Below are 26,406 nucleotides of genomic sequence, written 5' to 3' on the forward strand. Positions count from 1 at the left end.
AGTTCCATTGCCGTAGGATCAGGACAGAATTGAGCATTAAAGAATGTAGTCCATGTGAAAGGGATGCTTTGTCAGGCTCATTATGGAGTGAAGACTGACAGGAGAGGCAGTAAGGCTTTACTTATAAGACCTCACTGTCTGGTCGATTATGAGGTGTAAGTAGGCTACTTAATACAATCTACAGCAATCAATGCAGAATAATATGTTGGTTAGTGAGGTCATTATGTATTGGCCTACCAACTTCCATCAATGACCCTATGGCCTTTCAATGAGTAAATGAAATGTCCTCATCTTTTTAATCCTACCTCAGTGGTTCCCTAAGTGCATTCCTTTAGCTTCTCCTATAAAAAATGAATAGCAGCCATTTCTTCCTATCTGTGTCTCACCAAGATGACTGCAATCTACCTGCTACTCACTATATTCATCCAGGTGCTCAATAACCATGTTTTTCTAATAGAAACTTGCCAGTGAAAAGAGGGAACTTACAGCCCAATTCTATCACCCACCACGCTACAGCATATAGTCAAGCCAATCGAATCTGAACGGCATGCTATGATGGTGAGGCGATCAGAAGCCAACTAGAGGTAAGTACTTTTTAACTTACTTCTGAGTAGGCCTTCAGGCTGCTTATGGATCCCCTAAGAATCATGCCAGCTATTTTGCTGGTATGTGTCTGAGGACAGGAAGGAAGCAAGGCAGAAGAGGAAACTGGGGATAAGATTTAGTGTGCACCTTTGCTATTGAGATCCACCCCCTCCAGCCTGCTTCCCCCAGGGCTCTCTCCTCCCCATCCTGGAACCTCTTCATTCTTGCCCCTGCTGTCAACTTACCAACACCAGCGGAGCCTCCAAGACCCTCTGGCATGTACACCACACCTTGAGCAAATAGGCCTGCAGCCTGGAAGCACATGATGGCATCCTGACTTTTGTAAAGGGCCTTGTGATGCTGGAGTGCAAGTTCAGCAACACAAGGCCCATTGAGGATTGGGCCATTACTGAGCTCCTGGTGGGCTACTACTATGTTTGGTTTAGTGGGTCACTAATTTTATAGGTCTGACCCAAATACGAACATTTTCCAACATGCAGCTCCTCATTTTTTTACCTTACTTATTTCTGGCTTTTACCTTCTGCATTCACACAGAGGTTCCCCCCCCCCAAGCATATTTATAACAAGGCGACATTCCTAACCTTTGGCACAGTGTTAATTTTCCTTTGAACAGTTCACATCTCCCCAATGTTCTTTCTCTCCCAAATGCTTTAGCCCATTTGATGTCAATCAATACTACATTCTCTATCATGTTGCTCCAAAAAATGTATTGCTACTGATATTTACAGTCGTAGCTCATCAGCCTAGCTGGACTTTTTTCAGATAAAAATGAAAAAGAATAATGTACATGAACTGATAACTACAAAAAAGAATGTTAATATATCAAACATATTTATATCATTCTTATAGTCATAATATAGGTTTATCTATAAAAACATCTTTTCATATCCGAGGCTGTATTTTGCAATTATACCTTCTTCGTGCAGTTGAGAAAAAAACTGAGCAGTATTTTACAGGTGTTTTTTTTTTTTTTTTTTTTTTCCTATTGGGAATTTAGTGATAGGAAAAACCTCTCTAGAAAAGTTAACTGAAGGACTTAGGGCCATTTCACATTTAACTTTTTAGGTGAACATCCAAGATTTTTTTAAGTGTACATTCAGTAACCTGTGGATACAAGAAACTCATGTTTCTAACTCAAAGTATCATACAAGCATATTTGTCAGGAAGCTGGGAGTGCATGTTGCTTCTTTCTAAGTGTGCATTTTGTGGCAAAATCAAGGTTGATCATAATGCAGAATGTGAACCGGAATGAGACTTTATACACCAGATAGTTACAGAAATGCCCTGAGTGAAAAGCACCAAGTGATGCTTTTCTAGAAGTAATATATATCTTGCCTGGCAGCTGTCCCAGGTCCTGGAGAGTTCAATTTTTTTTCACAATGTCAATAAAATGTAAAATACAAAAATAACCTTCAAAGACTGACACTATAAACAACATTGGAACATTAAAAAAATTCAAAGCAATACAATGAGCAGCAAAAAATAAACCATCATCAGATACTAGCTGGGTAATAAGGAAAATGTCTCCACCTGGTGCCAGAAAGACATCTAGTGGGATGTTAGACCTAGGATGATATTTAGATCCAGATGAAACTCCCTGAGAAGTCCCTCTTTCCCAGCATTCATCAGGCTTCAGAAGACTTGGAAGTGGGCTAAGATGCTGAACGTATCACTGGATAGGACCACATGGGGAAAGGCAGTCCTTCAGTACTGGGACTCCAAGTTATGTAGAGCTTTACAATATAAGCACTAGCTCTCTGACTTGTGCATTGACCCACATCAGACCAACAGCCAGCATCCTCATTTAAGAACAGATGAGGCAGAGCCAAATCATATCCAGTTTTCCAGCACCAGTGCAGCCGTGCCAATGGGGCATGCACAGCATCCTGCAGTGAGGGGGCAATCATGGAAGCTTCCACTAGGTAAGGGAACATTTGTTCCCTTTCCTCAAGGCTGCATTGCAGCTGCACTGGCACTGAAAAGCTGGATAGGATTGGGCCCACAGTGTCTCAGTGTCCCAGCTAGTTCTGAACTAATGGCACTGTGACATCACCGTAACCAGTGTGGAATTCCTATTTCACTAAGATCATCCGAGGAGAAGACTGAGGAAAATGGCTGCCCCAAGGCAGCAAAGAGGGAAAGGGTGCAATCAAAATTGCCACAGAGAGGTAGGATTTCATTTCAAACTGAACAGTGAACCTGGAAGCCACTTGACTCCGCATTCATGAATCAGGGCCCAATCCTACCCAACTTTCCATCAGCCATGCAAACAGGGCATGTGCAGCATCCTGTGGTGGGGGGCAGTCATGGAGGCCTCCTCCAGGTACAATAATGTTTGTTCCTTTTCCTCAGGGCTGTATTGTGGCTGCACCGGCACTGAAAAGTTGGATAGGATTGGGCCCTTACTCACCCAGCCTCAGAGAGTGTGCAACAATAAAAAAACAAAATAAAATACAATTAATAAAAATATTGAATAAAACCAATTGAAACAATTGTTTTATGCTCACTTTATGTTCACTGTCTCTTTGGAAGGGACAAAGCAAGAATGAGGTTGACCACTAGACGTCTTGAGGAGTCTGTGTTATGCTTCACCCTCCCATAGCCTGAAGCAAGCAGCAAGGTGGTAGCCTGTTGGTACTGCCTTGATGATGGAGCAGAGGCTGGGCAGCTTCTGTGGCTGCCTCGGCATCTTTCCCAGTTTGTGGCAAATGGCCCCTCCAACCATCAAAGAAATCAGTCTGGGATTAGCCACTTACCAAAAGACCGAGTAGGAATTTATACTCTCCTACCCTATTGGAAGGGGCATGGGACTCTTTTCACGTACTTTGGACTGACCCAATGCATCAGGTCAATGAACCCAGTTTTCACCCAAAAACTGGAAGTGATGCTTTTTGGTCTTCTGTAGATCTTCTGAGGTTTGGGAAGGCCATGCACGGCCATCCCAACCATCAGAAGGCCATCTGGACATATCCGGAGCACAACTCCAGTCATGTTCAGAGAGACTGAAGTGCCAAGACCAGTGGATTTTATTATCCGCAGGTTTCGGTATTCCCAGGGAATGGAAATTGAACCCCTGTGGATGCCAAGGCATGACTGTACAATCAAACCTCAATGGCTGATGGAGGCTCAGCTTGGGGGCCAGTGCAATCCAAGTGTTCCCCAATTACCTTGAGGGGTTTGGGTTGATAAGCTGTGATTATTATGGGCAATTGTGAACATGCTGTAGAGCCAGGATAGGAATATCCATAGGGGGAGAAGACAGTAGTTGGTTGTCTCCCCCAAGTAAGGAAATCTGCACTAAAAGGGGGTGGAGCTGTGAGAAGAGGACTGCCGCAAGTTTGTTGTGTATATAATTTCAATAAATTGTGGCCTGTTTAAACCCAAACTGCTTGTTTTGTGTTTTATTGTGGGGTGTGAAGGCAATACAAAAGAATTTAAATGAATCAATTAGTCTTACATTTTTTCATATTTTTTCCTCCCTCAAGGACTAAATTTCTCCGCATTTAAAATGCATAATTCATTGTTCCCATTGGTATGCCACTAATTATTTCTTCTGCATGAAAACATTGTTTAGAATACTCAACCATGTCAAAACACTTTGTAAGGAATGAAGGTTTAGTTGTTCATCGCTATTTTCTCCATTGTTACCTAACAACCTTTCTACTTCCCTTTTTCAGTGTGTGATGTGTGACATGCTTGATTGTTGTGTATGTAGTGCTGGGTACCTACCACAATCCAGGCCACCAGTTGCATAGCTAAGGGGGTGCAGGGGGTAGCAGTTGCACCGGGCATCAAGCTTTAGGGGGCAACAAGCTGAGCTTGACACTAGTGACCAAAATTGTGAAAATCTTGGTTGTATGAATAATACCATCATGGTATATATCATTGAAAAGGTAATTTTATGCTGAATGCAATGAAACAAACCTCATTGGAATATCTGTATTCTATCAAAAGTTATGGACAATTAACCAGAAAATGAAAACACAGCTGCCTTTTGATTTTGTCTTGGGGGGGGGGCTACAAATCTTCTTTGTTTCCAGGTAGCAGATAGATGCCTTAGCTATGCCACTAACTGGGGGGAGGCAGCAGAGCAAGTGGATGGCGAGCGGCTGGGGGAGGAGGTGGGTTGCTCCCAATTTTCATTTTTTTAAAAGCCCCACAGTGACATAACTTCCAGTTGTGACATCACTTCCTGGGCAACATTTTGAGCTTGGCACCAGGCTACACGATCATTAGCTACGCCACTACCATACTCTGGAATCCAATGGCAAGAGGCCTCAGATCCCATAGCCTCAAGGAAGGCCACACTTCCTTGTCAGAGCAATCACCTCCCTATCTCTCATCCATCACTCTATCAAGCAGACTCAGGGAAAGCCTCTGCTGGCTTTCATTTCTTAGAAAATTTCATGAATTCCAAAAAGTCTCACCTTGCTTACACAGCATATTTGAACCTATGAACAAAGCCAGTTCCTGGAAACTTTCTGACTTGGAGTAAACAAAATTGTTAGCCACACAAAAGAAGGATCCCAAATCCTAGCTGCCCTGACAAACTCCATGGTTAAATTCAGTTAGAGTCCATGCTAATTGGTAGGGTGCAAAACATTAGAAGTACTCATTTACAGCCTGGGATAAGCAATCAAGGGCCACCAAATTACAATGAAGTTCCTTGATGAGCTCAGCCCACAAAAGATCTCATAGGGTTCTATGGTGCTGAATGAAGCACCCCCATTCCAAAAACACTGTTCCAGGGCAGCAACTAGAACAGGTAACCAACCGCTTCCTTCTCTTTCAAAGCCTTTACCCTTTCTTTCCTTTCTCCAGTGCAACTGAGAAAACCGCTTCCACTGCACCTACTGAGCAGACATCCTTCCTGAGTGTAAAGTCACTGAACCTGGGCAACTATCATTTTGTGAGCCACCGTGCAAAGTGTCTCTTCTCCCAGGAAAGTAACTTCTGTTCCTTTACCCTGCTTCCCTCCCTACAACTTGCTATGGCTACCACCTAGGCTCTGAATTTGCTTTTCAAGACCACTTTTCCACCAATGCACCCCTATTTTGAACCAGGACTTCACTTGGCCAACTTGCCCCATGTTTCCAGCAATGCTTAACAATTGAGTCAGCAGAAATCGATAGGCAATTTTGGCAAAATCTAGTGATCATTCTCGCCCTAGCTCCAAATTACGACTGCTTTGTGTTAACTGACTCTCTCAAATGCACTCCAGCTGCTGCATGGTCAGACAGGGTTAGTTTGCGATCACTGCAGGGGCAAAGGTGGACACAGATTCATGTTTCCTTCACCCCAGGATGGGTTCCTGTGACTCCGCCCGTGCATTGGCACCTTATGTGCCTTGATGCTGAGAGGAGCATTTCCTTTCTAGATGGCAACTCTCCTCACTTGACACTTGTCATCTCAGTGGTTAGGAGATATCAGTGGAGAGCAGCTGCCTGGACATTAAGGAGCATTTGTGAAAAGATGATCCCTAGATTCCCTGATAAAGGAAAGATTTAAGTGGATTTCATATTGTTGATGGAGTGGCTTTCCTGCCATTTTCCCCAAAAGAGTTGAGGGTTCTTCCTGGACTTTCTAGCCCTCATTTGAGCAGTTTGTCTAATCTGTTCCTCAAGTGGTGTGGGCATGTACTTGGGCTCTTCATTTTTTGTAGTTTGGCAGGCCATTTCTGTGCTAGAGTGGGTGATCAGAAGGACCAAAGGCTTGATGTCCACGCAACAATATCTGGATGATATTCTCTCAGTTGGGCCATGTCAATGGATATCTTTCTGACAAGAGGACACATGCCTGTCAGCTGAACTGCAGGTTTGTTTGTCACATTTTCACACTGCCCTTCCTCCAAAGTGCTCAAGGTGGTGTACGTAGTTCCTCTCCTTTTGCCCTCACAATAGCCCTGTGAGGTAGGTGAGGCTGAGATATAGTGACTGGTCCAAGGTCACCCTGGAAGCTTCATGGCTGAGTAGAGATTTGAACCTGGCTCACTCTAAGTTCAACTCCCAAACCATTATAGTATAGGTTCTCAAACATTTAGCACCGGGACCTACTTTTTAGAATGAGAATCTGTCAGGACCCACCAGAAGTGATGTCATAACTGGAAGTGACATTATCAAGCAGGAAAATGTTTAACAATCCTAGGCTGCAATCCTACCTACACTTACCCAGGAATAAGTCCAATTTACTATCATTGTTAAAAGCATATACATAGTAGCCTGTTAAAAGTACAGATGTGCAACATTTCCCCAAATGCAGTCACAAGCCATGGTAGCATCAAGTCTAATATATTAAAAATAAAATGTTGAAACAAATGGGGACCCACCTGAAATTGCCTTGCGACCCACCTAGTGGGTTCTGACCCACAGTTTGAGAAACACTGCATTATACCATTCTGGCTCATCCTGGTTTAATCAAAGAACCTTCAGGTTCTTTGGGTTTGGGGATTTACATTAGAAGAAGATGGTGTGAAATCATTGGGTGTTTAACTTTCCTGGAGTTTTTTCTTTCTTTCTGAGTGTAGTGGCATTCCATTTTCAAGTTTCCTAGTTTCAAGATTGTACAGTACATTTCCAGTGTGGCAACATGGCTATTGTTTAGATATGGCTCTCAAACTAAGTTTACAGTAATGGTTCATACATTAACCATGTTTGGCCACTCTTGGTATATGGTAGGGTAGCCAGACTTGCTTAATGTAGCAGTCACATATGATAAACTTCAGATGTTTGAAAGTCACAGCAGAGATGTTTGAGAGACACAATATTTAAGAAGCATCTAAATTCTTAAACATATTTACTCATCTTGAGCATTAAACTTATATTTTAATCAAGTCAGCTCTCAGTTTATACCTGGTAAATACTTAAAATGCTTGAAAAATGTCTATTTACCTTTTATATTAATTGTGATGCAAAAAGGAGCTCAGCCAAAATATTTCCGTGAGCTACATATTGTATGTCAAAGAGCACCATCTGGCTCATAAGACACGGTTTGACCTCCCTTGGCATATATTAACTTGTCCTGAATTGCAGTATTTTGAATGGGCAGCTTATATGAAAATATTAATGCAATGATATATTACAAATATACATCAAATTCTACATTTTTCAACAGCCTAGAAGCATTTTGTCCCCTTTATTTTCTATGGTTTATATATATAGCTGTTGCATGTTGATGCTGAAGTATAAGAACACCTAAATATATTGGTTTTGGTGTAAGAATCCATTCACACATTCACATATAACAATTGATGGTTCTGTATGAATACCTGAAATTGAAAGCAAGCTCACTTCCAAAGCTTTCACCTTTATAGACAACAAATGAGTTGCATCCTTTGTGCTCCTAAGGTCAGAATTGCTACCATAGGGCACAATCCTAACCAGGTCTATTCTGAAGTAAGTCCTATTTTGTTCAATGGGGCTTACTCTCAGGACAGTGTGGTTAGGATTGCAACCATAATCATATACTCCCTCTAGACAGAATATGGTCATTCTAAACAAGACAGAGTATTTGCTGATCAGGCTCAGTCCTTTTATAGTCTCATGATCACCTTTTCACAGTTGGAAGGAGAAAGAACAGCGCCTTTCTGAAATTGTCTCTGTACCTACAACAAACTGATTCCATTCTCCTTTTCACTCCTCCCCCATGCTGCCACAGCCAGAGAGTCCAAAGCAGAGTCTGTTGTAGCAAAAGAGCTAACCTCAGCAGGAATCTGCCCCAAACAGATGTCTAAGCATATCTAGTGGCAATGAAAATAGGAGGCATGATATCATATTCACAGCATTTAGCCAGAGCCAAGTAGAAAACTATGAAACTTCTTCAGCGCAAACAAATAGATCAAGCCAGTGGGAGGCCAACAGAGCCCAGTTTACATAAACCTGCTGACATTCTCTGCCCCTGAGAGTTCCTTTTGGCCTTAACATCTATTTGCTTAGTCTATAAAGTTAGAATTTATAGACTAAATGAGTAACAACATAAAAGCCCTGCTGGGTGAGACTAGGGGTCAGCCTTGCCCAGCATCCTGTTTCCAACAGCATTTCACTAGAGTTAAGTTCCAGCATGCAAAGTTTCTTTTTCCCACTGTATGAAAAAGCAGGAAGGCATTTGAAAACCTGTGACATTTCATCACTGCAAGAATAACTGTCTCCAGAGTCAAATGTGAAGCCACTGTTTTCCTGCATTCTGTTGCTAGTGCCAGGCAGTCTTCTCTAATGGCAAGGAGATATTTTAATTTCATTGTTTCATTTTATGCTGGGAAGGTCAACAGTACTGTGGGCTAATGTGACCTTTTCCATATTCTCTGCTTATGTAGTCCAACACAATGAATTAAACAGTAGTGAGAACTTTGCCAACAATTTCACAGAGAGGGGCTGCTGGATGGGAGAATAAGATAAAGTCAGACATCCTTGTCTAAATAATGCCCTGACACCATTTTTAAGCATTTGCCAAAGCTCAGTACAAAAATATTTAATAGCACTGAAAAAGGTATTTAGACTCTTCTTTCCAAGGGCAAATCTAGTGCAAAGATATTTTAGACATTGTGCAAAACCCAGCTTTTTTGTTGTTTAATGTTAATGCTCAACATTCAAACATTTAATTATTTAGCAGTCAGTTCTTTAGGAACTGTCAATTTATCATATTATTCACTTGAGATGCACAGAACAACTAGAATGATGTGTGTCCTCCCTGCTAGCTGTTCTGTATTGACAAGATGAGATTGAATTATGCATCAACAAAACTTAACACTTCAGAATTTATAGCCTACTTTTATGTATCACCTCATTCTTATCCATTTTGGAATGAGAGGCAGCAGTATTTGGAAGACTGCAGCTCCAAATCCATCGCATCTAAACTAGTTCCTAGAAAGCATATTGTCACCATTTAGCTGATCCAAAGTGTCCCTCTCATTTTCTTCATCAAATACTTAGGCAGGGGAAATGGAAGGTGGATGTCAATTGCTGCACTTTGTGGAGGGAGCAGAGAAATTTTGAGGAATTTACTGCAAATACCATATTCCCCAGAAGGTCCTTTGGAATAAAAATTATAGGCCAGCACAAACAGACAATCAGAACAAAGGACAATCACATGAGAAGAACTGATACAGAATTGATACAGCACTGCTTCAGTCACACTCCCTGGCATGCCACCCCAGGCTTTGCATAATGATTGGCCCAAAATGATTCCATGAGTATTCCATATCAGCTAGAAATGTGGAATGGAGCACTTGATGTTCTGATTATGTGCATGGTGGCTAAGAATCTGTGCACTTCTCCCTGCAGAAGCAGTAGTGCTGGTACAGTAGCTGCTACATCGCATGAGCCATTGTAAAAGTGCTGTAAAGTGCTAAATGCCGACTCATGAGCATGCAGGATGAGTGGTAGGATGGCCTGAACCGGCCCACCAGCTTTGCAATCAGGTTCCCAGATGCCGGCAGAGGTGAGTTTTGTGTCAACTGGCATAGGATGGGAGAGAGAATGCAGGAGGCATTTCAGCGGTGGGGAGGATGTTGTGGAGTGAAGGTAGTACAGGGGCAGGACAGGCTGGGAGGGAGTGGGAATGGCAGAATCCATCATAACCTATGCACGCCCCCAGGCCCTGCATCATTACACCAGGCTTCTCAGTTTTGCACCAGCTAAATTGCTGGTGCAGATCCAAGGAGCTCCATAAGGCAGGGTTGTTTCTGTAGAGGCTCTCAGCCTCCACAGGAAAAGGAATGGGATGCGTGAGAGAGTGGGGCTCCTTTGGCTTAGAATCATAGAATCATGGTTGGAAGGGGCCCAACAGTCCCTTCTTCCATATGACAGCTCTTTAAGTATTTGAAGAGCACTATCATATCTCTTCTCAGCCTTCTCTTCTCCAGGCTGAACATACCAAGTTCCCTCAGCCTTTCTTCAAAAGGCTTGTCCTCCAGCCCTCTGATAATTCTTGTCACTCTCCTTTGAACCTGGACCAGTTTGGCTGCATCATTCTTAAAGTGAGATGCCCAAAACTGGACACACTACACCAGATGAGGTCTAACCAGTGTAGAGTAAAGCAGAAGCACAACTTCTAGTGACTTGGAAGCTATGGTTCTACTAATGCAGGCTAAAATTGCATTCACCCTTTTTGCAGCCGCATCACACTGCTGACTCATGTTCATCCTTTGATCCACTGTAACTTCAAGACCCCACTCACAGGTTGTGCTGCCAAGCCAGGTATCTCCCAGATATCTCTTATCTTTGCCTAAGTGCAGTACCTTGCATTTGTCCCTGTTCATCTTCATCTTACTCAGGCTTCACACACACCACCCTCTGGTGAGAACCCAGAAGTGACATCACAGTGTCACGTAGCATCATGATGTTACTGCCCTAGGTGCTGGGACAGTACATTACATCTCTGCCACCTTGCATTCCCTTCTTCTCCATTTAAACCCTCCCACCATGATATTCCTTTCTGTTGCTTGCAATTGCTGATGGTGTTCCAACTCCCTAAGTTGCTAGCTGATCGCTGCATGTGGCCACACCCATCAAACACTTGCATTGTTTTAGTACTAGTTGGCATCCTTTCTTCTGGCAGCTGCTGCTGCTTCTCAGTAATCCATGTGAGCATCTGTGAACTTTATTTATTTAATTGTATGGCATCATCATACAAAATTCACAATATGCAAAATAATATATAAAACACAAACAAGCAACAAATTATTAAAACATGGTGCATAAAATCATGAATAAGATCACATTATATCTTATATATGAACAATTACTAAATGACTAGACCTATGGACAAATATTTAAGGGTGCAATCCTACCCTGCGCTGGAACAGGCAAGCCAAGAGGCTTGCGCTGTATCCAGCACAGGATAGGGGCCCAAAGCGGCTCAGCCAGAGGCAAGGGGAAACTTTTCCCCTTACCTCCAGGTAAGGCATGCTGGCCTTGCGGAACGTTCCCGCAGTCACAATGAGGACTATCAACCAACCCCATTTATATTTCTAATATTGGCACCTGCCAGGGTTAGTACAAATCTGGTTAAGCGCTGTCCAGTTCCTCCTTGGAAGATCAAAGCTGTAGGGATGTTGTGCCAAATCAGGCCTAGATTAATCAGATCTGGAATGCAATGTAGACTAGCCTCCTTGTGGTGCACCCCAGGCAATGTGACTTGTCATGGCCAAACAGTCTACACACATTGGCTGTTGGACGTACAAGGACCTCCCAGCAAGAAGCAGCAGCATGAACATCTGTGACCTTGTCACACTGAATACAGTATTTTGATAAAATTACACAACCAATTAAATGTTAGAGTGGACAAATGGGGCCAAGGAGGAAAACTGTCCTCCAAGTAGCAATGAAACAAACGATATATTCAACAAATGCCTCAGATCACTAAAACTACTTTTCAACACTCTCAAACAAGAATGTCAAACAAGGTGAGAAGTTTTGGCTTAGTGCCAGTATATACTTAATGGCACATAAAGTAAAACATTACATAATAGCTTTGTTAGCATTTAAGGTGCCATAGAACCCTGCTATTTGCATTGCTTCATAGTACACTTTATGGATGACTGCCTCCATTTCCGCTTGGTGCAGTCACACAACACTTTGGACAAATTTGATCTGGTTTCCCAATATACAGTTCTGTGCTTAGAAGCCTCCCCTGTGATGTTTGCTACAAGCAGCAACTTGTCATCTACAATGAAAGTTTTCCCGTGGTTTTAGGTACATAATTTTTAAATTACTTGAACCAAGCAGGTACCTGCTATGCAGATTCCTAAATGATATACTGGATGCAGTCTGACAAGGACAATGATAATACATGAGGTATTCCGATTCAAAAATTCTCACAGGTACAGTCTTCTGAATATTCTATATGTTCTACAATTAGCAACAAGAAGCAGAGTTAGGGATTCCAGAATATCATGACATACAAGGGAATTTAAAGAAAAAATAGTTAAAGAATCATAGAGTTGCAATTTATTTATGTAAAAGACTTATACCCTGTCCCTTCCTCCTGGTAACAATATTCATGAAAACAATAAATATATTCATAGCAAAAGTAAGAAGCAGTAGCCAGCATACCATATCATTAAAAAAATTAGAAAGAATGCATAAAATGCAGCAGCAATAATAAAAGCTTCTGAAAACCACTGTCTTCCATAGTCACCCTCAATACATTAAGCAACTAATAACAGAAGAGCATGCGGTATCCAGACCAATATCCAAATTGGCATCCCAAATTGGGATCCCTGAAGATCCCACACACAACAACCCTGCTATGTTGGGATATACAGCATCAATCCTTGCTATATTGACGCAACCCTTGCATATAATGTCATTGTAAGACTGACCCCCCCCCAATTATTATCTGGTTTATATTATGCCACAAAGAATCCTAGCAAGCATGTCTGGTGAGCATGCTGGAAATTCTCCTTAACACTCCAAACAGAGTTCCATGGTAAGAGGGAATTTTTGTCTATAGTAAAGATATAGTCAAAGTGATATACATGAAAGGCGATTACTAAATTCAGGAAATTGTTTCACTGAATTTTCTAGTTCTAGCTCAACAGTATAGCAAATGTGTTACCCAGATGATTCAGGAGCTCACTGGAATAACCACTAAGATCTGGACTGCTGTTTATACAAACCAAGTGGCATTCAGCATGTGCCTGTGCAAGATATTTCCTCACTTCCCCCTCCATTCTGCAGCTTCCTAAGCCCACTGAAAAGCGGTTTCTGAGGGTCTGGGAACCCTTGGAATAGCATGACCTGTGGTATATTGAGAAAGACCCTCACCTGAGACTTTGAAAAGCTGCCCTCAAAATCTAGCTGCAGTTTGCCACCCAGGTAGTTTGAGGGGTTCAGAGAGTGTTGCATACTGCAGAGTCTGCTGAAAATACAATTTTCATTTTACTATGTGTGATGTTAGAAACCACGTTAATGACCCAGTATGATGAATAACGGTGATGTCAGCACATTCTTCCATGTCAAGGCATGCTGAACCAGCCTATGGCCATACCATGTTTAACAAACGAGCATTTGTTATTTACGTGAAAAATGTAGGCTAGAGAGACAAATTATCAGCAGCAACTACTGCAACACTCAAAACTTGGCTGCCCAGGATATACAAAAACAAAGACAGGGCAGCTCAATCCTGAGCTGCCCGGCACCCAGGGCTGCAGCAACTCCAAAATGGCTGCCACTGCATCCTAAGGATGTTGGGCAGCCGCCACTGGCTCCTTATGTCTCCTCAGGGGAAGGAGACATTTGTCCCCTTCCCCCAAGTAAGCCTGCAATGGGGCTACTCGACTCTGTGCTGGCTTTTTAGCTGGCACAGGGTAAAGCACCTCTGTGTCGGGCCAGGAGGCCCAACACAGGGCAATGGATCCAGGGGAGCCAAGCTCTGCTGGTTGCACCCCCTCCCACCCCACTCCTTCCCCCCTGCCCTGCCTTCCCCCCATCATCCCCAGCCCTAGAATGCCTCCCCTACACCCACACTCACCTCTCTGCCACCTGGCGCTCACCTAGAGCACCAGGTGGTGGTTGCCGTCCTCCACCTGGCGCAGGTTCAGCATGGGCTTGTGCTAGCTAGCTAACACCCGCACTGGCCCAGTGGTGTCGCAGGCATGCCTTACGGCACATTTGCGATACTGTGTGCTGGCACTGAGCCATCATGAATCAGTCTGGATTGGGCCCTGGATTAAATGGATTAAATGTTACATTTCATATTAGAAGGACAATGGAGAAACTCTGCAGCCATAAAAGACCAAAATCAAAGGGATAAAGCTCACTACCTTTACACAGTTTTTAATTAGCTGCTATTGACATTGTGCTGCTTGCATGGCAGAGATTGGGAGCAACAGATTTTGTTAGATGCAAATTTCTGTGAATGAAACTTTCTGTAAATTTTCTGTGAACTATGTATATATTATGCATTTGTATGTACACATGCATGCACTTGCACACACATACATACATCCATGTGCACACAGAAACAGTGTCACTGGCAATGTGCAGAGGAATCCTGTTGATATGTGCAGAACTTGGGCTCAGTTGACTGCTGTAATTTGGCCTGGTGGGATCGTAGCTGTGCCTTTCATGAGCCAATAGACAGTCTGTCTGAGTTTGTCTGAGCCAATAGGCTCACTTGCTGAGTACCTTGTGACAAGCTCTTAAGAGCTGGGAGGGGCTGAGGCAGGAAATTTGAGTGCCATGTACAAAAAAAGGCTGCAGTACCATTGAAGGAAAGCTAGAGGGCTGCCATGTTCAGAGCCACTGAGGCTATAAAAGGGGCTGCACCAGCACAGAGTGCTCAGACACCACCAGGGAAGAGCTGCCGAGAGGAGCTTTAAGACTGAACTCTGTAGGACAAGAGACTACCAGAGAAGCTTCGAGGAGCAAGCTGGGAGAGACCAAGCCACAGAGAGGAGCTGAAACCTGAGCTCTTAGGGAGAGCTGAGGAGAGAGCTGCTGGAAGGAGCCCTGAGAGTCTCTTTTGCTGGAGCTGAGAACCAGAGGGGAACCTCCGTCAAGCCTCCGGCCCTTGACCTGCCTCAGGTTCTGCTGCCTCGTGCCTGCCTGCCTGCCTGCCTGCCTGCCTGCCTACCTCCTCAGGTCCTGTCTCAATTGGGGGAATTCGAAACAAGGTCTTTGAATTTATTGGTTCAGGTTCCATTCCTCCTAATAAAAAGCCTTAAACTGAGCTTGGTGTCAGTGGTCTCTTTCAATCCTGTACAACACTGTGTAGTGGCCAATGGCACAACTGTATAATTTGGTGGTGAAAGGACAAAGGAGGTAAGAGTGAAAAGTGTAAAAACAGGTTTATTTTAGTGAGTCAAAACAGAATTCAAAAGTGGGAAAGAAGTTGGCAGAAGGGGGTGGTGATAGGGGTGGATCAGGCCTGGGGGGTGGGGGAGTGAGATTTGTGGCAGCACATTCCGAATCCTGACCTTCCTAGGCCTGATCCACCATCCTGGATTAACACTTGAAGCTGGAGCTTTTACAAAGGGATCAAGGACCAAGGTTACAGAGAGAGAGAGAGAGAGAGAGAGAGATGTCTTTTGCTCAGACATTTTCTGTATTTTCATGTTTTGTGGGAGGCCTGCGATCAGGGGGGTTTGATGGGTCTTTGGCAAGGCTGAACCGAGGACCAAGGTTGCTGATCTGTTTCTGCAAGGCTTGAGAGTGTTGCATTGCTGGGGCTGCAGTGCCAAGGCAGCCAGGCTAAGTACATCTAAATTAAAGCATGGTCTCACAGACATAAAAAGAGGTATGGAACAAGCGCTTTTAAGCAGTCAGGCAGCAGCCTTAATCACAGGGAAAAGCAGGGCAAGGGAGCCACACCACTTTCCCAGAGAAAAGGGGTGCAAAGAAGGGCAGCCTATAAAGGTTAGCTGACCAGCCTCTGTTGGATCAGCAGCTTTGATTGTATTTGTGGGAAGGGAGAGGGAGAAGGAAGGAAAGGGGGCGGGGTGTTACCAATCCTGGGTGCTAGCTGGCATGGTAGTCCTTGGATGTTGGCTGGAATGGGGGGGGGTGACTTGATGCAGCACTAGCAGGTTATTGCAAGGGAGGGAAGCAGGCAAAGAACAAAGAATATGAGGTTCCAGTGCTTCCAGCGTTTTCCTAAATTTGTTTATTCCAATGTCAGGAGCTCTTAGGAGATTGTTGCAGTCCCAAAGCAAGAAACTGCAATTTCATCAGGATTTAAAAACAGGAAGGTCCGTTTGAATTGTGGAACTGTGAAAACATCTCTTGAATTTGAGTAAACACATCTGCATGAGCATTCTGGAATAGAATTTCCTTAAATAATTGGAGAGGGTGATTACTGGACTAAACCAAAAATGTGGCCTTCCTGGCCTGTGGATTTGAGGCCTCTTGCCATCAGTCCAACAAATAATCACATTACTGGTCTGCCCCATTCTCTTCTGTCAGGTACTCAGCATCAGGTATACATGTATGTGTATGTATCAACTGCATGCCTTGAAATAAAGGAAAATAGAATATTGACTGTGTAACACACACACACACACACACACACAATCCCAAGTTATCAGGTCAGAATGATATACAACACCCCATGCCAAGCAGACAGAATCATACTTCATCCTGTCATTGTCCCTAAAACAGCTGTAGGTTAAAGACAATATATAGTTGCATTTCAGTCTACATTGCTACATGTTGCAAAAAAAATAAAAATGAAAATCCTCAAAAAGGACACTGAAAACAAATGGATGCCATCAAATTTTCAGAGACACATATCATCAGATAAATTGCACAGAAGTAGAGGTTTAAGGACTGGGACACAGGAGATTTTCACACACCCAAAGGTAGTGTTGAATCATTGCAAGAACAGTGTGGGAAATACAGGCGGGATGCACCATAGATGGATGGTACTTGTCAAAGTCAAGCTAGGAACTGAGTCAAGGTGACAAGCTGGTGGCAGCCAGAATGGATGGGATGGGGATCCAGGACCCCAAACTACAGAATCTACTTGTAAAAGCAATTGCTCTGAGGCTTGGAAGACTGGTGCTGGGGTCATGGATGCAGCAGCGCCAGGAGCTGAGAGAGGAGACTGAGGGGTAGAAGTAGTTTCAGTAAAAGGACTGAGATCTTTTAAGAACCCTGTTCCTGTTTGTTAGTTATCTTCATGCAAATTCAGTGAGAGCTGTTAATCTCTGAATGCTCTATGATCCAATACCATTGAATCCCTGTACCTTTGGAACCTGGATTCTGCTGTCATGCACTGTCACAAAAGTACCATAAAGGGCTTTGCGAGAGCACCTTGGGGATACAGCATACCATTGTCTTTTACCCATTTGGGTCATTCCCACCATGACTCAATGATGCAGATCATCTGCCGATGAAAGCTGTTTCTCTACACCAATATCAAGGGGTCAAGGCAGCTGAATTACACTATCCACCCTAAGTCAGATAGCCTTTGGGGAGACCTGGTAATCCAAGTATGAAGGGTCGTCAGCCAGCATCTCTGAGCCAGATAGCCACTGGAGACTGGGTTCCCCCATGACTCTTGGTTACCTCAGGGTGCATACTAATCTCTGTTCCTACTCCTAGCACCATACCATGCCACATGGGGGGGGGGGGACAGCCTGGAGCTTAGCATTAACCCACTCCAACTACCTGCCAAGAAGTCCTGCTGAAGATTGGGCAAATAAATATTCAGGTTAGTCCTAATTATCCACTGGTTCGGAACCTGTGGGTTTAACTCAATGTGGGTCCCTGACCCGCATCTGGCCTGTACTTTCTGAATGTGATAAAAACAGGTCACATTCGGAGATGTTCTGAGATGCAGAAGGCCTGTCAGAGGCCGCTAAGACGCACTTCCAATTTTTTCCTGAAAAACCAGAAACGCATCTTGGGGCACAAGCCTAACCAGGTCTACTCAGAAGTAAGTCCTATTTTGTTCAATGGTGCTTACTGTCAGGAAAGTGTGGTTAGGATTGCAGCCTTAGGGGCCTTTGACAGGTCCTCTAGGATGCGAGAAGGTTGCACACAGTTTCCCCGCATCTCAGAACATCTCTGGCCACGTCCTGTGGTTTCTATGGGTCTACCAGCAGATCCCATTATTTATGGATTTCAGCATTCATGGGGGTCCTTGGAACAGAATGCCCGCAGATGTCAAAGGTCAACTGTAATTGACTATCCAGTCACATAAAACCCATCTCACTCATACAACCGAGCTTCAGTAATGACGTCTGAGTAGCAATAACGGCCTAGCTCATCTTTGCCATTGCCATCCTCAAATCAATGTCAGTCATCCCCTTTCTGTGGTAAAACATGGTTCTAGTGCTGTCAGGAAAAGGGGCCTCTGCCCAGCCTTCAGTTCCCCAAGTCCCTTGCATTCCTGCCTCCTCCTTACTGAAAGGCTGGAACACACTGAACCAAAATGGAGGGTGAGCCAGCTCCCTGCTGACCAGGGCCTGCCCAGCCATAGTGACATCCCAGTTAGGTGCTGTAATTCTCCTACCCTGCCTTGTGTGAGGGTAGGATGGGGCAAATATGCCCCCACCCATATGATAGAAGGCAGAGCAGTGGTAATGTCACTGTGGCAGAGATTTCTGCAGTTCCACATGACAACAATTATGGATGCTCTCTACCTGAACCTAAAATGATAATGTTCGTACTGCTCAAAGAAAAATGTGCACCATGAAAAAACAAAACAAAGGGAAGAAAATTGCAAAGAAATGGGACAAAATGTAATAAGCTGTCTGACTATTAATACAAGAAAACCATGTTACTACACCAAGAGTTCTTGCCTCAAGCGAACTAAGCTCTTAAATGTCATTTCAGATGTAGCTGTTTCATTCATACGGTTATATTTAAGTAGACAAACTTGAGTGTTTAGCTGAACTGGTGCCAGAACACCATGCAGTTTGCAGGCTTGAGCTCTTAATAGGACAACTATCAACAATTTTTTCTGCAAGAACAAATTCACCAGGGATAAAAATCACAGGATAGAAAGTGAAGCTGGATGCAAAAACAAGTAATTGAAACTGAATTTAATTCTTTGCTAAATCATTGAATAGTCATGATAAAGAAATGCTCCTGACCATGGTCTGTTTGTTTTTGTGTGAGGTTAGGCACCTTGTGCATTCATCATCCACATGAACCCGTGCTATTCAATATCATCATGCTGTGTGTCCAACATTCATAATTAACTAAAGGAGGCTTGGGCCACACATCACCCTCGGACTTAACTGAAATAAGTTGAACATTTCATTTAAAGATTTTCTCACATTATAGGGAAAATTGTACAAGCACTTCAACAACCCAGCTGAAAATGCATAAACAAAGCTCCGTTCTCAAAACAATTGATTTACCAGGAGAAAAAAATAGCAACCTGACAAACCTCCATTCTTCAACCATTGAGTGTCCATAATGTTGGGCTCCCACCACGTTTGCTCGGTGGCACGGAGCTGCGGCACAGAGCCCAGGATGGTTGTCTATCCACCTGAATCGAGGTCTTCTCCCTGAGTCTGCCACTGCTTCCCTCCAGCCTGTCATGGAATTGATCTTCTCCCAGTTTGGTAAAAGCAAGGAAGAATTCACCTTCCCTGTGTGCCATCCTCAAGAATTGGCCATCCCTTCATGCATACATCCTATACAGGGTGTATAACTTAAAGTAGTGTTCTCAAACTAGGGCATCACGATGCCCCAGCCAGAGAGCCCTGGCCTCTGCCCCGTTAAGGGGGGAGGGGGAGGCAGTGATGCGATCGCCAGGATTGTGTCGCTTTGGAGGAGCGCAGGGGCTTGGTTGGACTCACCACAGCCTACAGTAGCCTTCCTCTGCCTCTGCAGGGCTCCCCAACATGCAGAGAATGTAAAACTAACCATTGCGACCCACTTCCAGTTTGCGATCGCACTTCTGGTTGCAATGGTTATGTTGGGGAGCCCTGTGGAGGCTGGCGCGGGGCTCCCCGCACCCCTGGAAGGCTGCTGTAGGCCGTGGTGAGTCCAGCCAAGCCCCTGAGCCCCTCCAAAGCAACGCAGTCCTGGCAATCATGTTGCTTTCTCCCCCTCTCCTGCAAGAAGTTACTGTGGAGTTCAAACTCCCTGCGAGTTTGAAAACCGCTTGTTGAAAGGAAATGAGACCCAAGCAAGGCTGGAGAAAGGTGAAGAGATAAGGAGCTTTTTCCTTTAGAGGGGAGTGCCTGCATGTACATGCTTTCACAGTGAAGGTGGCAGCAGCAAATAAGAGGCAGCATTGGGCAGTGAGCCTGGTTGGGTTAGAGCTGCTGCCACCACCTTCTCTAATGGCCAGTGGAGGGGACAAAAGTTCCCTTCTCCCGAGGCACCTCCCATCATAGCCCATCGTAGCACCATTCTCGGTGCTGCCAAGGTTGGGCACCCCGGGCATCTCAGGATTGGGCTGCCCAATGCTAAGCACCACCCACAGAACTATCAGAATGTGGGACTCTTACTCAGGATCACCAAAAGCCACTATGCAGCATTCCAAGACTAACTCTGGATGAGAAAATCTCATTTTCATAGCCTGAGCAGCAGAAAAATGGGGCATTCTGATCAATTCTAACTTGGCCTTCACATCTTGTTACCTTCCACAACTTGTGACCCTCCAAGACAAGTTTAGTCCACTAGCCATGTATGGTGATGTTGTGTTTTGTTAGCCTGTCTGGGACTGCAAAAATAGGAAAGGGTTATGTGTCAGGCATGTGTCAGAGACAACTATCAAACAATGAACACTGAAAATAGCAAACTATAAATCAAAATACACAATACAGTGAAAATCTAATGGGTGCAACACAAATACAATGTACATCGTACAGGAGGACTCTGTTGTCATGGTAAATCACCACAGGTAACATTAGTGGTTCCACTTTATTCCACACTGGTCAGAGCTCTTCTAGAGTACTATGCCCAATTTTGGGTCTCACAATTTAAGGGGGATGCAGCTAAACTGGAATAGGTTCAGAGAAGAGCAAAGGGAATGGTCAGGAGTCTGGGAAACAAGTCCTTTGAGGAAAGGTTGAGGCGATTTGATATGTTTAGCCTGGAGACAAAGAATGCTGAAGGGGACATGATAGAGCTCTTCAAAGACTTCTGAAAGAATATCACATGGAAGAGGGCAAAAATTTGATCTCTTCTGTCTCACAAAGGAATCCACCTCCTTTCCTAGGTATATTAAGCCCATTAGATCTAGTTCTACTTTATCTAATGGGTTTAATATACCCAGGAAAGGAGATATAGGTTGGATATTAGGAAGAAATTCTTAACAGTAAAAGCAATTTGACAATGGAACAGATTACTGAGGAAAGTGGTAGGTTCTTGGATAGTGGAGGTATTCAAGTAGAGGCTTGACATCCACCTTTTGGAGCTGTATAAGAGGGGGCTGGACTAGATTACCTTGAGGGCTACTTCCAATAAATATAGCAAGTCAGATTCTTGGTCTGTCTAGGTCAGTATTGACTACACTGGCTGGCACTAGCTGTCCAGGGTTTAAGTCAGGGGTTTTTTCCAGCCCTGCCTAAAGATGTCAGCGATTAAAATGGCAAACTTCAATGTGCAAAGCATGTGCTCTGCCCCTTAGGTATAGTCCGTATCACCATGCAGGTCAAAGATTTGCAGCCAATAATCCCTGCATTGCTGCATATCAATGAATATTTGCTGCTTATTGCAGGTATTGTCATAATTGGATTTAATTTATTTTCCAACTTCCTCAAAGTGCACCTGATTTTTCCAGTATACATGGTACACCTCTTGCCTATGTTTTCTTCACAACAGCACCATGAAGTAGGTTAGGCAGTGCCTAGCACAAAGTCACCCTGTCCCAGGCCAGCACTCTAACCACTATGCTGACTCTCATAATGACAGCTACAATTTCCTCAATGCCGCTTAAAAAACAAAACACATGACTGAAATCGCATCTCACCATTGTCTGAAGATGTAACACAAAACAATGTCAAAAAGAAGACCTTAGTAGAACAAACTTCAGAAGTAGCTTTTGGCATCATTTCAGTTGCAGGGGAGCAAAAGGTCTGGGATGAGGAAGATTCAGTAATGTAATATTTAACAATAACTACAGCAGTGTTATCAATGGATAACCAGCAAGTAAAGAAATGTATGCCTTTGGCTTGCATGTGAACATGTAATTGGTTATAGCAAGTTTTTCTGGCTCCATTAATGACCTAGCCAAATATGCATATGTTCCTGGTGCTTATGTATTGGCAACCTTGTATTGGCAACCTTCAGTCTCGAAAGACTATGGTATCGCGCTCTGAAAGGTGGTTCTGGCACAGCGTCTAGTGTGGCTGAAAAGGCCAATCCGGGAGTGACAATCCCTTCCACACCGGGAGCAAGTGCAGTCTGTCCCTGGTCTGTCTCCCTGGCTATGGGCCTTCCTTCTTTGCCTCTTAGCCTCAGACTGTTGGCAAAGTGTCTCTTCAAACTGGGAAAGGCCATGCTGCACAGCCTGCCTCCAAGCGGGCCGCTCAGAGGCCAGGGTTTCCCACTTGTTGAGGTCCATCCCTAAGGCCTTCAGATCCCTCTTGCAGATGTCCTTGTATCGCAGCTGTGGTCTACCTGTAGGGCGCTTTCCTTGCACGAGTTCTCCATAGAGGAGATCCTTTGGGATCCGGCCATCATCCATTCTCACGACATGACCGAGCCAACGCAGGCGTCTCTGTTTCAGCAGTGAATACATGCTAGGGATTCCAGCACGTTCCAGGACTGTGTTGTTTGGAACTTTGTCCTGCCAGGTGATGCCGAGGATGCGTCGGAGGCAGCGCATGTGGAAAGCGCTCAGTTTCCTCTCCTGTTGTGGGCGAAGAGTCCATGACTCGCTGCAGTACAGAAGTGTACTCAGGACGCAAGCTCTGTAGACCTGGATCTTGGTATGTTCCGTCAGCTTCTTGTTGGACCAGACTCTCTTTGTGAGTCTGGAAAACGTGGTAGCTGCTTTACCAATGCGCCTGTTTAGCTCGGCATCGAGAGAATGAGTGTCGGAGATCGTTGAGCCAAGGTACACAAAGTCATGGACAACCTCCAGTTCATGCTCAGAGATTGTAATGCAGGGAGGTGAGTCCACATCCTGAACCATGACCTGTGTTTTCTTCAGGCTGATTGTCAGTCCAAAATCTTGGCAGGCCTTGCTAAAACGATCCATGAGCTGCTGGAGATCTTTGGCAGAGTGGGTAGTGACAGCTGCATCGTCGGCAAAGAGGAAGTCACGCAGACATTTCAGCTGGACTTTGGATTTTGCTCTCAGTCTGGAGAGGTTGAAGAGCTTTCCGTCTGATCTGGTCCGGAGATAGATGCCTTCTGTTGCAGTTCCAAAGGCCTGCTTCAGCAGGACAGCGAAGAAAATCCCAAACAAGGTTGGTGCAAGAACACAGCCCTGCTTCACTCCGCTTCGGATGTCAAAAGGGTCTGATGTGGAGCCATCGAAGACAACAGTGCCCTTCATGTCCTTGTGGAAGGATCTGATGATGCTGAGGAGCCTGGGTGGACATCCGATCTTGGGGAGAATCTTGAAGAGGCCGTCTCTGCTGACCAGGTCGAAAGCCTTTGTGAGATCTATGAAGGCTATAAAGAGTGGCTGTCGTTGTTCCCTGCATTTCTCCTGCAGTTGTCTAAGGGAGAATACCATATCAGTGGTGGACCTGTTGGCTCGGAATCCACACTGCGATTCTGGATAGACGCTCTCTGCAAGTACCTGGAGCCTCTTTAGTACAACTCGGGCAAACAGCTTTCCTACAACGCTAAGGAGAGAGATGCCGCGGTAGTTGTTGCAGTCACCCCTGTCACCTTTGTTCTTGTACAGCGTGATGATGTTTGCATCCCTCATGTCTTGAGGTACTCCACCTTCTCTCCAGCAGAGACAGAGGATTTCATGCAGCTCAGTGACAATGATCTCTTTGCAGCATTTTAGGACTTCAGCAGGGATGCTGTCTTTTCCAGGTGCCTTGCCAAAGGCAAGGGAGTCCAGGGCCACGTGAAGTTCTTCTAGGGTTGGTTCGCTGTCAAGCTCTTCCAGTACAGGCAGGCACTCAATGTTGTTCAGTGCTTCTTCGGTGACTACATTTTCTCTGGAATATAGCTCAGAGTAGTGCTGCACCCAGCGTTCCATCTGCTGCGCCCGATCCTGGATGACCTCGCCTGTGGCAGACTTCAGAGGGGCAATTTTCCTCTGTGTTGGACCTAGGGCCTGCTTGATACCATCATACATCCCCTTGATGTTGCCCGTGTCAGCTGCTATCTGTATCTCGGAACAGAGCTGGAGCCAGTAGTCGTTAGCACATCTCCTGGCAGTCTGTTGGACTTTGCTGCGAGCAGTTCGGAGGACCTGCAGGTTGCGCTCACTGGGACAGACCTTGTATGCTGCTTGAGCTCTCCTCTTTTCCTCAATGACTGGTGTCAACTCCTCAGAGTGGGCTTCAAACCAGTCTGTCGCCTTGTTGGTCTTCTTGCCGAATATGGACAAGGCGGTGTTGTAAACGGTATTCTTGAAATGTTCCCATCTGTTGGATGCGTTTGCGTCGGCCGGGCCTGGAAGAGATTCCTCAAGCGCTTGTGCAAATTCCTCCACTTTTCTCTGATCCCGGGTCTTGCTGGTATCAATGCGAGGTCTTCCTTCCTTTTTCGTGTGATACAGTCGCTTTGTTTGCAGTTTCACTCTGCTGCACACCAGGGAGTGGTCAGTGTCGCAGGCAGCACCATGATAACTGCGTGTGATCTTGATGCTGGGAAGGCTGGAGCGTCTGGTGAGGATCAGGTCGAGCTGGTGCCAGTGCTTTGATCTTGGATGTCTCCAAGAGACTCTATGTTGGGGCTTTGTGTTGAAGAACGTGTTGCTGACACAGAGACCGTGATGACAGCAAAACTCTAGCAGGCGTTGGCCATTTTCGTTCATCCTCCCAGTGCCAAACTGACCTAAGCAAGTGGGCCATGAACTGTTATCAGCACCAACTCTAGCATTGAAATCGCCGAGGATGAACAATGGCTCTTTTACAGGGATTTTCTTGACAGTGGTGGCCAGGTCATCATAGAATTTGTCTTTGGCTTCTGCTGGAGACGACAGAGTCGGTGCATAAGCACTGATGAGAGTGATAGGTCCTGCTGATGACTGGAGCTGCAGGGACAAAATTCTTTCACTTCCCACAGTAGGTGGGATGATGGATTTCAGCAGGGTATTTCTGACCGCAAAGCCAACGCCATGTTCCCTGGTTTCGTTTGGTGGTTTTCCCTGCCAGAAAAATGAGAAATTTCTCTCCTTGACAGATCCGGAATCTGGCAGCCTAGTCTCTTGAAGGGCGACGATGTCCATCTGCAGTCTGCTCAGCTCCATGTCGATGACAGCTGTTTTGCGTGCGTTGTCTATTTCTTGCAGGTCATCAGAGAAGCCAGGTGTCATTGTCCTAACGTTCCAGGTGCCCAGCTTTAGGGCAGTAGTTTTCTGTTTTCGGTTGCATGGTGCAGAGTTGTCGATCCGCTTGTCGGTTTTCACCCTAAACCCCACACACCCCATGAGGTTAACGGACCGTGGCGAGGCAACACCTTACTGGCTGGGGACTGCCCAGCTTAAGGCGGGCGGTAGCTGCCCAATGAGATGCAATGATCTCTCCCACCGTCGGAAGCAGCCCCTGGCGTCATGCTCTACGCCAATCGAGCAAAGACTTATAACCGGTAAACTGCTGCTTCCCGTGTTGTGCCGACGCCGTATGGCGAAGTTGGAGTGTCCTCTCCAGTGCGCGAAGCCTGGGTAAAGAAGGTATGGAGGATAGGCTGTTACCCATGCAGCAAATCCCCCCTCTCCACGTCGCTGGAATGGTCCAATGGAAAGGCAGAAGCCAATACGGTTGGTTCCAGCGGCGACGCAGGAGTTGCCAGAACGTGACTGTGTTCAGCCATGAACTGCCTAAGGGACTCCGGCTCCTGATTTTGCCTCGAGGTTGACTCCTGAAGCCTTTTCCAGAACTGGATGTAGCCACAAGGCAGTGGAGGTTTGAGGTCAGAGTTTCCTTCTCTTAGATGAGCTGCCTTCCTAGGCTGACGAGTCCCATCTACCCGGTGGCTGTTTAGTCGCCTCTTACGACAAGTACAGCCAAACTGAGGGCCTATTCTTAGCCCCAGCCCCCAGGGGACAGCCTCCTGGTGCTTAATCATATAATATCTGAAACAGATGTGGTTTTAGAAATTGTTTGCTATTCTGTTTGCCCTCTCCAACTAGTGCCCTGGCTTCCTGGTTCATTTCGATTCAGTATCATAGTCATTCCTGCAAAGTGGCATAGTGGTAAATATGGAAGTGCAATAGCCCATTATGACACCCCTCATGGATGTACCTCTGTAGCCGCACCCCATA

The sequence above is a fragment of the Tiliqua scincoides genome, chromosome 3 (assembly GCF_035046505.1).
Source record: "Tiliqua scincoides isolate rTilSci1 chromosome 3, rTilSci1.hap2, whole genome shotgun sequence".
Lineage (NCBI taxonomy): Eukaryota > Metazoa > Chordata > Lepidosauria > Squamata > Scincidae > Tiliqua > Tiliqua scincoides.